This window comes from Heterocephalus glaber, unplaced genomic scaffold (genome assembly GCF_053883595.1).
Source record: "Heterocephalus glaber isolate CG9 unplaced genomic scaffold, H.glaber_assembly_v1.0 deba00001497, whole genome shotgun sequence".
Lineage (NCBI taxonomy): Eukaryota > Metazoa > Chordata > Mammalia > Rodentia > Bathyergidae > Heterocephalus > Heterocephalus glaber.
In genome coordinates this window covers 13,806,672-13,821,090 of record NW_028258320.1, presented here as the reverse complement: position 1 = coordinate 13,821,090, position 14,419 = coordinate 13,806,672, and the positions used below count along the sequence as shown (strand labels likewise).

At 38.9% G+C, this 14,419-nt stretch overlaps 1 protein-coding gene across 5 annotated transcripts in view; it reads left to right on the top strand.

Moving 5' to 3' along the window:
* The window catches only part of Adk (adenosine kinase), a 538,665-nt gene that overhangs the window by 502,655 nt on the left and 21,591 nt on the right, over positions 1 to 14,419 (top strand). The gene's annotated exons all lie outside the window — the stretch shown is intronic.

Sequence of the window (14,419 nt, the reverse complement as noted above, 5' to 3'; positions counted from 1 at the left end):
TGCTATTATGCTATACCCCAGTCATTTTCACAAGATTAATTGTATCTGTCAGAATATTGCATAAGCAAGCTGCATCAAGTACAGTAGATAGTACATTCAGACCCCTTCGGGCCAAAATGTTAACACATTGTTGTTCTTTAAAACAAATTGTGATGAATACTAAACAGCATGCTAATAACTAAGGCTGATGCCTTTGGATTATATCCTTTGGTTATGCATCTGTTTCTAACACAATGGTGGGTGTTTATTATACTGAGAAGGTTTAAATTTTGTCCTAATTCAGACTCTGTAAGAACTAGCAAATTTGATAAGGAGTAGATCATTTTGCGAATGAGTACTCAAAAATAAGATCAAAACAGAAGATTTTTAGCTTGCTGACTTAGATTGATCTAAAATCCAATTCAGAAGTTCTTTTAATGAGTTTAAATTCCTTAGAGGTAAAGTGTAGTTAAGCTAAGTTAGCTTTCTCTAGAAGGTGTCTCCCCTGATCTCTGTTTCTTTCTCATAGCATCACGCACAACAAGGTAAAAAAAAGGCAAATGGAGCTGGCCATTGCTCCCTTTTCCTGGAGGTTAATATGATTCATGGGAAACTTATTTTTGTTTGTATGATAGTTTTAATTTAATATTTTTAATATTCTTTTATTTTAATGATATTGTTTTAATAATATTTTCTTTTTTTCCCCTGAAACCACTCATACCCCATCTTAAATGAACTGTAACACATAGGATACTGCATGCTCTGTATTCTTTGGAAAGAGTACATACAAAAGAAATATTCTGTTTCACTGTTAAGCTTTTGGTTTTTGGTTTTTGTTTGTTTTGTTTTGTTTTGTTTGGTACTGGGGATCGAACTCGGAACTTTGCGCTTTCGAGACAGGCGCCGGAACCACTGAGCTAAATCCCCCACCCAAGCTTTTGTTTTTTATTTCCTTTCTCTGAAAGGCTACATCATGGGTACTTTTAGAAAATTTTGAAGCTAATTTTCCTGTTCCATACTCTTCAGAGCTATAAATCTATGTAAGCTAAAATATTTTATTCAGAATTAACCTATATTGTATAATACATTAATAATAATGATTTCTTCTCCCCACCCCACACTGTGGTACTGGGAATTGAACCAAGGGCTTCACACATAATAGAGAAGGGCTCTACCACTGAGCTACCTACCCAGCCCTTTTTTTATTTTTTGAGATAGCATCTCACTAAGTTGCACAAACTGGCCTTGGACTTGTGATCCTCCTGTCTCAGCCTCTCCCCTAGCTGGGATCACAGGTATTTGGTAAGGCACCCAACACAAAGTGGAAACAGTATCAATTTTCTGGCTGGAAGTTGATTAAACCAAGAATCATAGTGTAAAAACTTGGATACCTGTACCCTGTGTGTACATTACTCAGTATTCTATTTCATTGACATTCACTAGGACATAAGGACTGTCTTAGCTACGATAGTAACCTAGTAAACCACTACCTCTGGTCCAAGGGTTCTGGGCTTCCTGGCCCTATAATAGCAGATGCCTCACCTGTAATGCTTCCAATACTGTTCTCAGTAAAAACGTGTGCATGTTGAGGGGCAAAGAGGCTGTTCCTAAGGTACTGAGGTAAGGACAGCTAGAGCTCACTCCCGGTTACACTTCAGTTACAGTGAGAAATGAACTCCATCAAAGCAGTTGGAATTTTCATTAAAGGATTTTCAGCTTCTTTTATCCCGCTCCACTTACCTAGCCTCATCATATTTATTGTTGAGGCATAGTTAGGTGAGTGAAAAGCAAAGAGGCTTGGGAACAGGAGTCTATACTTTTTTCCTTTTGGTAAAGGACCAGATAGTGAATAGTTTAAACTTTGCAAGTGACATACAGGTTATACTGCTTATTATACTGCTTATTCTCTTGCATCATTTGTTTGCTTGGTTATATTTTATTTTTTTAGATATATATAACTTTTAAAATATAAAAACCTTAGATGGGCATGGTGGTGCACATCTGTAATCCCAGTATTTGGGAGGCTGAGGCAGGAGGATCACCACGACTTTGAGGCCAGCCTGGGCTACTCTGTCTCAAAAAAAGAAAAAAAATAGATATATACCTTTCTTTTCTTTCTAGCTATACAAAAAGCAGATCATTGGCCAGATTTGGCTCACTGGCTATAGTTTGCCAACCCATGTAAGCATTGGCAGCTTCCTCATTTTATTTCCAGCTGACCCTGGCTTCCAACACTGGATTTCAGTACGGAGTAGAGAAAGTAGAAGGCAGGCTGAAATTCAGCAGAACTTCATTGGTAATCCCTCAACTAGTAGCCATTTTCCTCATTTTAAATGTACTCTGACCAGTTCCCAAGATAATCAGATCTTGTAAACCTAGGCCATCCAATGAGATAAGCACATTAGTTTACTGATGGAATACTTGTGCTAGGATATTCGTCACATTCTGTGTACATCCTTTATATTGTACACTAATAGCCAATCACTGTACATATGTTAATTAATTTAATGTTCAAAAAAAAAGTCCTCCTGTGATTGTTTTTTTAACTCTATTTTACTGATGAGCAAACTAAACCAAAAACAGTTGGGGAGTCTGCCCATAGTCTCGTAGCTAGAGTAGCAGAAGTAGGGTTCAAACCTAGGCACTCCGCTCTCAAGTAAGGTCTTCCTCACTTTGTTATACTATTTCTCCAGACATTTAGAGAAAGCTCATCGTTAAAAGGGAGAGAACCACAGGCCTGCCCTCCTGACAAAAACTACTTTTTGCCAAAGAGAATCTTCCTGTTATCTGAATAGATTGAAGAGGGGCTTTTATTATCTGTAAGGATGCTGAAGACCCTACTGTGAATTTACTGCATAAAAGAAAGAGAAACTGAAACAACAAATTGAAGGTTCATAGTCTTGGTGACTTTGAACCAACAGCTTTTGCTAAGTGGTAGAATCGATTTCACTAAAGGGATACAGAAAGCTACATCATAAACTTGCTTGGTTGGCATGGAATCCAGATAAGCAGAGTTATGGAAGGGATGCTTAATAGCACTGGATCCATCCTACATCAGAGATGGTCTTGTTGGTTGTAAATACTAAAAAAAAAAATCATTGGCTAAAACCCATTGCTTCCATCTCCACATCAGCAAGAGTCTTTCTACTAGAATTGGAAATGACTCCTGTTAAACTCTCCCGATCCTGAACACAGAGAGGCCCTGACAACTTTTCCATACACTAAGTAGTTTCCTTTTCTTTGCCTCACTGCCTGATTGACATAGCTCCTTCCTGACTGACACATTCTATCTTTAGAGAGATAATATATTTATCCTGTTACTTTCAAGTTTTGCTGGCCTTCAAGCATTTCCATCTTTGAGACTTTGCATATCTGTATTCCAGTCTACTTTATGGTGATTGAACTCTCTGAAGGACAATAATTTTCTTTTCATAAATTTCAAGTTTTTGGATAAGCATCCCTGTAGCTACCATGTGCTAATTACATAGCCCAGTACCAGAGGGCCATGTGTTTCTTTCATGCAGTTCAAAGATACACGACTGTATCAGGGATTTTCCTGTATAATTTTTAAATGAGTACCCCAAATGTACATAAATTAAATTAAATCTATCTCAAGGGTTTAGTGACAGTGACAAATCCCACTGGCCTTGACAAGCACGCTTCTTGCTCCCTTTGGAGGTCTTAAGCACTTTGTAACCTTTGCTCTTTATTTGTTCCTGGCCACCTCTGATGGAACTCTCTTTTCACATTCTCCCTCAAAAGCCCATGTGCCAGGATTGTACCTTTTGACATAGAGACAATTCTATAATCTCTGAGTATGATTTCCTAATTTCCCAGGTCAGGAGAAAATTTCTTCTGTTGTCCTGCTGTGCTTTGTCACAGCAGGCCTGCCTTTTCATTTGGAACCCTCTTTGTCACTGCCATAGTAACAAATGGAAACATTGAGAACATTTTGTGACAGGCTCTGTCATTGTTCCCGGTGAAATCTCTTCCCCTGTGTCTTCCCAGTAAATGAAACTGAGAAGAAAAATCATAACAAATAACCTGAAAGGGGACCTAATCAATATGTTCCCGCTGGGCTGTCGATACCAGCCTGAGTTAATCTAATATGATTTAGTCATATGTTTTATGTGAGCTCTAAGTATATGGAGTAGACCTACAAATCATCTTTAGGCTGAAAGTGAGTATACCTCTGACAGATTTGGTGCATATACAGTATGTAACTCTCAGGTAAAAGACCAGAGACCTCACAGAAGGATCCACATCCTTAGGATAACAAAACCTTCATTAAAAATGGCAAAAAGCCATCAGTAGCTTAGAAGTGACAGTAAAGTAACTGCTGCTCTGAGTATTTCTGATCTTTCAAAATTCTCATCACAGCTTTATAAGAGGAAATGTCATAAAAGATTACCCATGATAAGCAAATGGCCACTTAAAGTCTCACTGTAAATAATTATCCTATTTCTCATCTAATACAAAGAATCATTAATTTCACTCTCTAATTCATGTTTAGAAATGATTTTTGGTTTTAAACACAAAATTGTTCCAAGAACAAGGATACTGCTGCTTCTTTATGTAGCACCTGTCTATACTTCTGAGAGTCACTGAAATTCTCTAATTATCCATAGTTTCTGTCTTCTCCATTTTTGTTTGTTCCTAGACATTTGTAGCTCCTTCCTCCATTCTTTTGGGGTTTTTTGAGACAGGGTCTCGCTGTGCAGTTGAGGCTGTCTTTGAACTCACTGTGTAGCCCAGGCTAGGTTCAAACTCATGGCAATCTTCCTGCCTCAGCCTCCCTAGTGCTGGGATTACAGGTGTTCACCACCACGCCCAACTCCTTCCTTCATTCTTAATTGCAGCTTCATGGTGCTCTGCAAACAAGTGGTACAAAAGTCTTGTAAATTTTTTCTGCACCATCCCAGAAGATTATAAAATAACTTGATGAGTGCGCAACACATTGTTTCTCACACTTCTTTACTCAAAGACCAGAACCTTCACGAGACCCTCTGTCTCCTAGGGGTTCACTTGGTGGTGACCGTAGTGACAGCTGCCCACTGGTAAACAACCCAACATCGGCAACTCTACCTTTCCTTGTCTTTTCTACTACAGTAGGATGTCTTCTGTGTTTTATACAAAACTTTGCCTTAAAACCATCACATGAAGTATGAAATTGGTTTGGTAATTAGGAAAATGAAATATTCAGCACAGAGAGCAGATGAAGTTCATGGAAAGGAAGGGAAAAGATTCACACCCGTGCAAAGTCACACAATGCCGCATTACATGCTACACCAGTGTTACAAATCCAGGGACTTAGAGGAGCTGGAGTTGGACTAAGACCAAATTTCAAGAACCCTGCCAATGATTACTTCAGCCTTTGATAGTTAAAAAGATTATCCTTCTCTAGCTATGACCAAAAGAAGGGGGTGGAAGGGAAGGGGCGGGGAGAGGAGAGGAGAGGAGGGGGATATCACTTTGGCTCATATGAAAAACAGGATGATTTTCGGGTAAGGTCTGGAATGTCTCATAAAATACAAATGTTCCCTCTAAGATCTAATATCACAGATGACCTCCATCAAAAAGCACTTGTGAGTGGGTAATGGAATTCAAAGGACCTTATCTTGTGGGAATTTGGATAAGACAGATGATCTGAGCCTTGTTACAGTATCAGACACCAAAGCTCAAACATGAACCTTAGCTTTCCCATATTTGAAGATTATGGAGAGATGTTTATTTCAAGGAAAATGATATTGATATGAAAGGATTTTATTTAGTGGCAGAGGGCTAGAGGAACTGTCATAGATAACATTTCTAAAATTCCTTTTTCTTACAATTGTGACATGACAAAACACATGTGTGTTAGTTTCCTGACCTAGAATACCAGTGAACCAATTGGAAATAACTTGAATCCTATAATGGATGCTATTGCATGGATCTGGTCAGCTTTTATGACTTTATCTGTCTGAGTCATACAACAATACTAGTTAGTTTTCAATGCATAACTAACTAGTGGCCTAAAACAAATATTCATTCATTTAGCCTTATAAATCTGTGGGTCAGCAGCTGGGCCGAGGCTCAGCGGGATGGTTCCTGTGGGATTAAGTAATTTGCTCAAGATCATATTGAAAGCCAGGATTCAAACTCAAAATTTTATCCAAAAGTTCTTTCCCCTACTCATTTGTTATATTACCTTCTATTACTCAATCATCTAACTACTGGTCTGTAGGCCAGCCTATCACGTAACAGAGTTTTCATTAGTCAGTATCAATTTGAACAAAGGCAGGAGCAAAAGTAAATTCTGGTAAAGCTAAATATACTCAATTTTTAACCCTTGTTCTTTCTACTGAATGGAAGTTAAATTATCCTGTCTTTATTAATAATGTTGATGTTGATAACGCCTTTTTAAAAAATGTTCTTACCTGGCAAAAAATTAAAATTTGACAACCTTATGTTTATCCCTAAAATGTTTTTTGGGACATTTTAATGTTCTATGAAATCTAAAGGTCTGGGTATGACCAATCAACTATATTTATTTATTAATTATACATTATTAGGTTGGTTTTCTATGGCCCTAAAATAAAGATTGTGGTAATTTAAATGGTGTTATACTTCTCTTTGGGCTTATCTAATATCCAACCTGTTTCTTCATATAAAATCTTCTGGATGATACCTTGATAGGTGGGAATAAAAAAAGTCACAGAACAATAAGTATGCTGTGCCATTTATATTTTATTTTAAAAGGCCTTATGTGTTCATGTTGTGTGTATATTTATAAATGCATATGAAAGTCCCAAAAAGAAACACACCAAACGAGACTGCATATTACTGGGAGGTGGGTGGATGAGATTATCACTTTTTGACATGTGACATCAAAACATCATATGTCTCAATGATATTTGAATTTTTTATATAATGTGCTTTTATTCACTTTGTGGTCTTTTGTTGTTGTTGTTTGGTTGGTTTTGAGTTGTTTTGTTTTGTTTTTTGCAATGCTGAGGATCAAACCCAGGTCTTGCACATACTAAGCAAGTGCTCTACTACTGAGTTACGTTCCCTGCTCTTAATATAATTTCTTTCTTCTTTTTTTTTTTTTGGTACTGGGGATCGAACTCGAGTCCTTGCGCTTGCACAGCAGGTGGCGAAACCACTGAGCTAAATCCCCAGCCCTCTTAATATAATTTCTAAGACAGAAGTCTTAGCCATGTCAAAAAATTCAGTAGACACAAACTTCCAAACTGCATAATTAGTATGAAACGTAACCTTTGACCTTGTAAGGCTGTTTAACATTAGCAAAGATCTAAATAAAACAAAAAAATTAGCAATATGATTACCAAATTAGTATCTTCTTTCACTTCAGATATGAGTTCCCCAACCTGGGACTTGAACACAGGCTCTTTGTATTTCATTCAGTTGTCCAGTTAATGTTGATATTTTATGGAGTAAGATATATGTTTTATTTCTTTTTTATTTCAATGTAATACAAGTAGATATTAATAAAGAAAATCTTTTTAAATAACCAGGAGGCCGGGGATTTAGCTCAGTGGTTTCGCCGCCTGCTGCGCAAGCGCAAGGACCCGAGTTCGATCTCCAGTACCAAAAAAAAAAAAAAAAAAGAACCAAGAGAGATTAGGTAAAGGTTCAAATTTCCAATGATGAATGTCATTATATTGTATACCTAAAATGTACCAATGATTAGAATGAATAATCGATAATGCAAAATAGGAAGAAAAGGTCCAAAGGGGTAGGGGGTAGTGGGAGGGGCAGGGGAAAGGAAAGAAGGGAAAGGAAACATGATGAGAAATGGAAAAAATGGAAATAAAGTCTTTGTAAATAGGGAAGGGTGGAGGGGGTGAAGGGAGGGCTAGGAATGGGGAAAAAATAAGAACCAAGATGCATCATGTAAAGGTACAATTCCCAATGAGAAATGTAATTGTGTTGTATACCTACAATGTACCAATAAAAGAATTTAATAAAAAAAAGAAAAAGAAAATGTTTTTAAAAACAGTCTTCTATGAAAAGATAAAGCAAAATTTCATAACAAATTAATTAAAGAATAACAGTTAATACACTGTGTGCCATAATCTTAAAAGAATGGCCAAAATGTTAGAGTACAAGTGATAGACAGAAAAGACTCTTATATGTCTCATTTCTAGCCCATAAAATAAATGGCAAATTAAAAACTTTTCTAAGCCAGGCACAGTGGTACACTCCTGTAATCCCAGCTACTCAGGAGACTGAGGCAGGAGGATAGCAGATTCAAAGCTAGCCTGGGCCACTTACCAAAACCTGTCTCAAAATAAAAAATTAAAAGGGGCTGGAGATGAGCCAGGCATGGCGACGCACACCTGTAATCCTAGCACTCTCAAGGCTGAAGCAGGATTGCTATGAGTTCAAGGCCAGCTTGGGCTACATACTGAGTTCAAGGCCAGCCTGAATTACATAGGGAGACCTTTTCTCAAAGAGCATTAAAAAAAAAAAAAAAAAAACCACAAAAATAAAAAGAAGGGGGCTGGGGATATAGCTCAGAGATAGAGTGCTTGCTTAGCATTCTTAGGTCCTGAATTCAATCTCAAGTACCAAAAAAAAAGTTTCAGTCATCAAATACTTTTAACATTTTAGAATCATACTGCTATGAGAAACTCACTTGATCAAGTACAGGTTTTTTAAATTGAGTTAAACAGTAACAAAATTAGTTACCTTGCTGATAAATTAGGGCGTTAAGTACAGCTTTACATGAACAAGTTTGCTATTATCTTATTCTAAGAGCTGACTTTGTCCTAATGAGTTTGGGGTTTGGCTCTGGGGTTTCTACTTTATTTTTGGTGCTGGGGATTGAACCCAAGGCCTTGCACATGCTAAGCACGTGCTGTACCATTGAACTACACCTTCAACCCTAGTGGTCATTTTTAAATTGGATGACTTTTGCTTTTGTTCTTAATTTGAAGAGAGTGTCCAGACCTATGTTAGTAAAACTAAACAGCCAGGGCCAGGGATTTAGCTCAGTGGTGCCGCCGCCTGTCCCGCAAGCGCAAGGACCAGAGTTTGATCTCCGGTACCAAAAACAAAACAAAACAAAAAAAACTAAACAGCCACCACAAAGGGAATAAGTCATCCTCAACGACAGGGCTGTAGTTGCAGCACACAGATGTTACTTTCGTAGTTTGGACTCTGACTATGTGCGTGTATATTCCGCACATCACCTCATAGCTCTGCATTTCATGTTGAGTGTACACAGTGGCAAGCTGTTATGAAGGGGCCATGGCTCTGAATTGGCTTCCTGTTCAGGTCAAACACTGCATTCTCTGACACCACTTACACTTTGGTTTTCATTATGCAAATACCCACTAGGTTAGACCTTACCCTGGCCGGCATGGTAGCTTAATTTACTTCAAAATTTAGTGTTTGTTGATTTCCATTTCCCTGAAAAATCTGTTTTCTAACAGATGAGTCACAAGTTCTTATATGACTAGTTTATGACTAGTTGGTAATGGTAGTCAATATGAAGTTAGAACCAAACAAAATTTGGCAATCTAGACTACAAAGAAGATGAAAGAAAAATCTCTCTGAGCACTTTTCAGCAAAGGGAAACCATTAGCTTGTCACATCTGGATAGTCTAAGTTAGCCTAGTTGAAGTGGGAATTTCCTGCCAGATGTTAGTTCTTTGAGCAACCTGTGGACATCTAGACGAAGGCCTGTGAGTTGTTGTTCCGTGGGGCTGTGCCCACTGTGCCCTGCCTGCTCCTAATTGGTCGCAGGCATTCATGCATACTGCCACCGCTTGGCCTGTGGAAAGCCACACTGCTTGTTCTTGTTAAATGCAGAAAACACAGAAGGCCCAATTTTGAAAGTACAACTTCATTCTCACATATATTATTGCATTAGACTAATCTCCCAAATGATAGATACTAAAGTTTCCTTTTAATGAAAGGAAAGTAAGTCTGAGCCACCACAGGTATTTCAGATGACTTGGATGTGGTTGTTATTGTCATGAATACCAAAACGTGTGTCTAAACATTAAAGAATATAAGGAATCTAAAATGGCATGAAAAACACCACATATTTATATCAACTTCCTTTTCTGGATTCACATGGGAATTAGGAAGTGGAAATTTAATTCAGAAGAGTGGTGCACACACACGCATTTTTTAAAAGCAGAAATGCTTTACCCAATCGAAACAAGAAACTTTGTAAGGAGAGAAAAAAGGCTTTCCACATGATCTCACTGTTTTTGTCATCCTGTGTAAGGGAAAATATTGACATTTACCAGACTGTTTGCTCCAGCTTTCTGATCTCCTGCAGTTTATTTTTATAACAACCTTATCGATGGGCCTCTTACCCAGCTCTCTAGGTTTAACTGAGTTGAGTCGATTTGTTACCACAGCTTCAAGTAGCTGTTACAGGACAAGCGAGACATCCTAATAAAGCTGTAAACGTGTTTACTCAAACAGTATTGATTTTGCTTGGAGAGAGCGAAAGCTGATGCTTAGCAGTGTCAGGATGGATGGATTTCACTGCAGGTTTTCATTGTCATCTGTCATGGAGGTGGAACACTAAGTAAAGCTGTCAGAGGATAATTAGAAGTACCAGAAATCTAGACCCTAAAATCACTTACCCGCTTGGCCCGCACGGCAGTTTGGTAGCTTAATTAGCTTTTATTAAAACTTTCCCCTAGTAATAATAGCCAAGCCCTTGTAACAGTGTTTTCAGGTACAACAAGACTGCAAGGTCATAACTTGTTAAATATATGAATTTAATGACTAAAGGTTTTTCAGACTTTTTCTCATTCTAGTAATTAGGCTACCACTAGAACACAACTGGAGCCCAAATCCAATGTCAGAGATGGTGAGCCACACTATACCAGCAGAAGAAATGCATGATTCAGGGCTGGGATTTAGCTCAGTGGTTCCACCACCTGCCTTGCAAGCGCAAGGACCCGAATTTGATCCCTGGTACCAAAATGAAATGCATGATTCTTCTGAAAAATCAACTATAACAAATTAATAAAACAATTATAAAATAACCTAAATCATGTCTTTGTGGCAAAGATATTTGTTACCATCTTTGGTACACTTAACATGTTTTTGTCTTATACATGACCAACACACATAAAAGTTTCAGTTCCATTTTTTGTTTTCTAAATTCCTGCATTAAAGAAAATTCTAAAATGTTCTAGCTTGCTTTTAGTTGCCGTTTTGATGATGAAAGTTAATACATATCAAGCAAAGAATGAGTCAGAGTGAAGAGCTGCTTACCTTGTATAGAAACTGCATTCTCATTGAGCTTGATTAAAGATCTTCATGTAAACACTCTGCCTGCCCCCAGCAGAAGACCAGAATGACTTTACAGTTTAAAAAAAATCTCTCACTTAGAGATGATAAATTAAAAATGTTTGTGTTATATTTCATGTGTCTTCCCATATCTATTACAATTTTTCAGTATTTTGCAGTAAACTTCTCATGCCCTGCCTAAATGACTGATTAAAAATTACAATAGTGGCTAGGGATTTAGCTCAGTGGTTTCACCACCTGCTGCACAAGTGCAAGGACCCAAGTTCGATCCCCAATACCAAAAAAAAAAATTACAGTAGAGTTGGGCATGGAGGTGCACACCTGTAATCCCCACTGTTCAGGAGGCTGAGGCAGGAGGATGACGAGTTCAAGGCCAACCTTGATAACGTTGAGAGACCTTGTCTCAAGTAAAATTTTAAAAGAGCTGAGAATATACAGCTCAATAGTAGAGCATTTGCCTAGCATGTGAGAGTCAAAAAAAAAAAATTACGATAGCTAAGGAACGGCCAATTTTAAAGCCTAGTGTAACAGACTCTGTCTGTCAAAAAGATAGCAAAAGATGTTAAGGATTTTGTCTTTCAAATTCTGTGTCGTGTGTTCATCTGTAGTGTAGTTTTCACCCCGAGTTAAATCTTTAAGCCGTGGAGTAGCGTGTCGTAAAATTTTGTTACTTAGAAGATACCACTAGAGCCATTTCTTTTCATTTTTCAAAAAGTGGAAGAGGAAATTGGCTTTTCACAGTTGTATTTAGATCTTCTACGTTAAAGTATTCGAAGACAGAGGATAAAGAAAGTATATGGATTTATGGTTATAATATGTCATTTATCTTTTCTATGTACACTTCAGAATCCCCACAGTACAGTAATTTGTTTCATTCTGACCGTTCTCTAGAGAATGGCAGCCATGTGAGGCAGCTTTTGGCTCGGGGAGGAGGCGGGATGCAGCAGTGCAGCCATGTGATAGCTGCGGGTGCTCTCATCCCATCCATTCGGTCAGAAGCCACGGAAACCCATCTCACCTCTTCCAGGTTGAGGAATGTTTTTCCGTATAAGGAAGACATTGAGCTTAGTGACTAAGACAATGGGTCAACAGATGTGAGTTGGAGTACCATCTTTAATTTCAGGGATGTTACAGTTAGGATATGTCCACTCTAAAATTCCTGTTGCCAACGGTGATGGCATTAAGGGTTAAACCTTTAAGAAGTGATTAGGCCATGAGGGTTCCTCCCTCATGAATGGGATTGGGGCCCCTTTAAAGAGAGGCTATGTGCAGTGTTTGGCTGGCTTGCTCTTCTCTCAGTTCCTTCCTACTTTCTACCACACAAGGACACAGCAAGTGGCCCTCACCAGGCACCACACACCAGTGCCACCATCTTGGACTTCCTACTTATTTTACTGAACAAAATAAATCTCAGTTCTTTCGGTCTTAAGTATTCAGTTAATAGCAGCACAAACAGGCTAAACCAAGTACTCTGGACAAATTACTTAACATCTCTAAGCCTGTTTCTTCCTCTAGAAAAACGAAGATAATGAGTACTCTATCTCATTGAGGTTTTTACAAAAGTTAAACGAAGTAATGTTTATAAAGCACAACGCCTAACTGGTGTTAAGGATTCCCTAAGTGTTACCTGTTATAAGAGAAATCTCTAGAGCCAGAACTGGACTGGTTTTCACTAAGAATGGAGCAGAATGGGGCCGGGGATTTAGCTCAGTGGTTTCGCCGCCTGCTGCACAAGCACAAGGACCCAAGTTCGATCCCCAGTACCAAAAAAAAAAACTTTAAGAATGGAACTGACTGCGATCCCAGATGCAAATCAGTTCTAGAAATGCCAGCGGCAGAAACTTCTGGGTCTTCACTGCATGGCTACATTCAGGAATGATGCTCAGCTGCCTCAAGTGTCTGTTTCTTCGAATCTGTATCAGCTTCTTGGCCTGTCTTTGCTTTCCATTCCGGCTCCTGAAAGAGAGCACTGGGTTAGCTCAATTCATTTTCCATGCATTGTTACAAGTAGCCCCTAGAAGAACCATAAGTTGTTGGCCCTTGAATAGTAGTAAAGGTCAATTCATATGCACAAAATGTTTCAACTGCCCCCTCTGTAATGAAGTGATTTTTCTTAACAGGGCAGTGAGTAAGTGGACCCGATGCATGTGCATTTGTACACTTCACATCCTTCTTCCTATTTTTCCAGTTTTGAAAGTGTTCCCTACCACATGGTCCATCTACCACTCAGAGTGTGAAACATCAGACACCCAAAGCTGGAAACCTTGCAGTCACTCTTGAGTCCTTTCGTCCCCTCTGTCTAAACTTTTAGCGAATTCTTTTGATTTGGTTGTAAGGTTCTATTTCAGATCCATTCGCTGCTGTTTCTCTGCTGTGACTGAATTCAGGCCTGTTTTCCACTCACTACCGTAGCCTCCCGCCTGCTCTCCAGCTTTCACCCTTTCTGACACCTCATTCTGTTTTCTGCACAGTAGCCAAAATAATCATTTCAGAAAGAAGTTGAATATTTCACTCCCATGCTGAGTGTTGGGCACAGCTTCACATCACACTAAGACTGAAGTCCCAGCTTCCGGTAGTGGCCCAGGAGACTCGCTGCGCCCTGCTGTCCCTGCCTGCACCTTTCCCACTACTTCTGCCTGTGCTGCACGCCTGGCTAAACTGCTCTTCTTTCGGCCTTCAACACTGCACATGTTAAGTGTAAAACTAGAACTCTCAGTCAGTCTATGGTGGGCTTTCGGTGATACTCTGAGAACCAACCCTCGAAGGCTGCAGTAGACTCACACCTATTGGTCCTCTCTGCTAACATTGCTTTCCTGTCAGTTCAGGCTCCTTTGCTTGTGCCAGAATGAGCTGCCTAGACACAGTGTCATCATGAACCTCTCGGGCTCACAGTCTTTGGTTGGCTCTCTGTTGATTACATTACAGACTCTATAGCAGGTCACACAAGATCTTGACATTCTGTCCCGATCTTGCCTCTCCTGCCATGTCTTCGACACAACTGCTCTTTTACTATTTTCCAAAATGCTTTGTCCCATGAACAGTACTTATGTCATCATCATCTTCTTGTTCTTCTCCTCCTCTTCTTCCCCTTCTTTTTTTTTTTTTTTTTTTTTTTTGTACCAGGGATTGAACTTGGGACCTTGTGCTTGCGAGG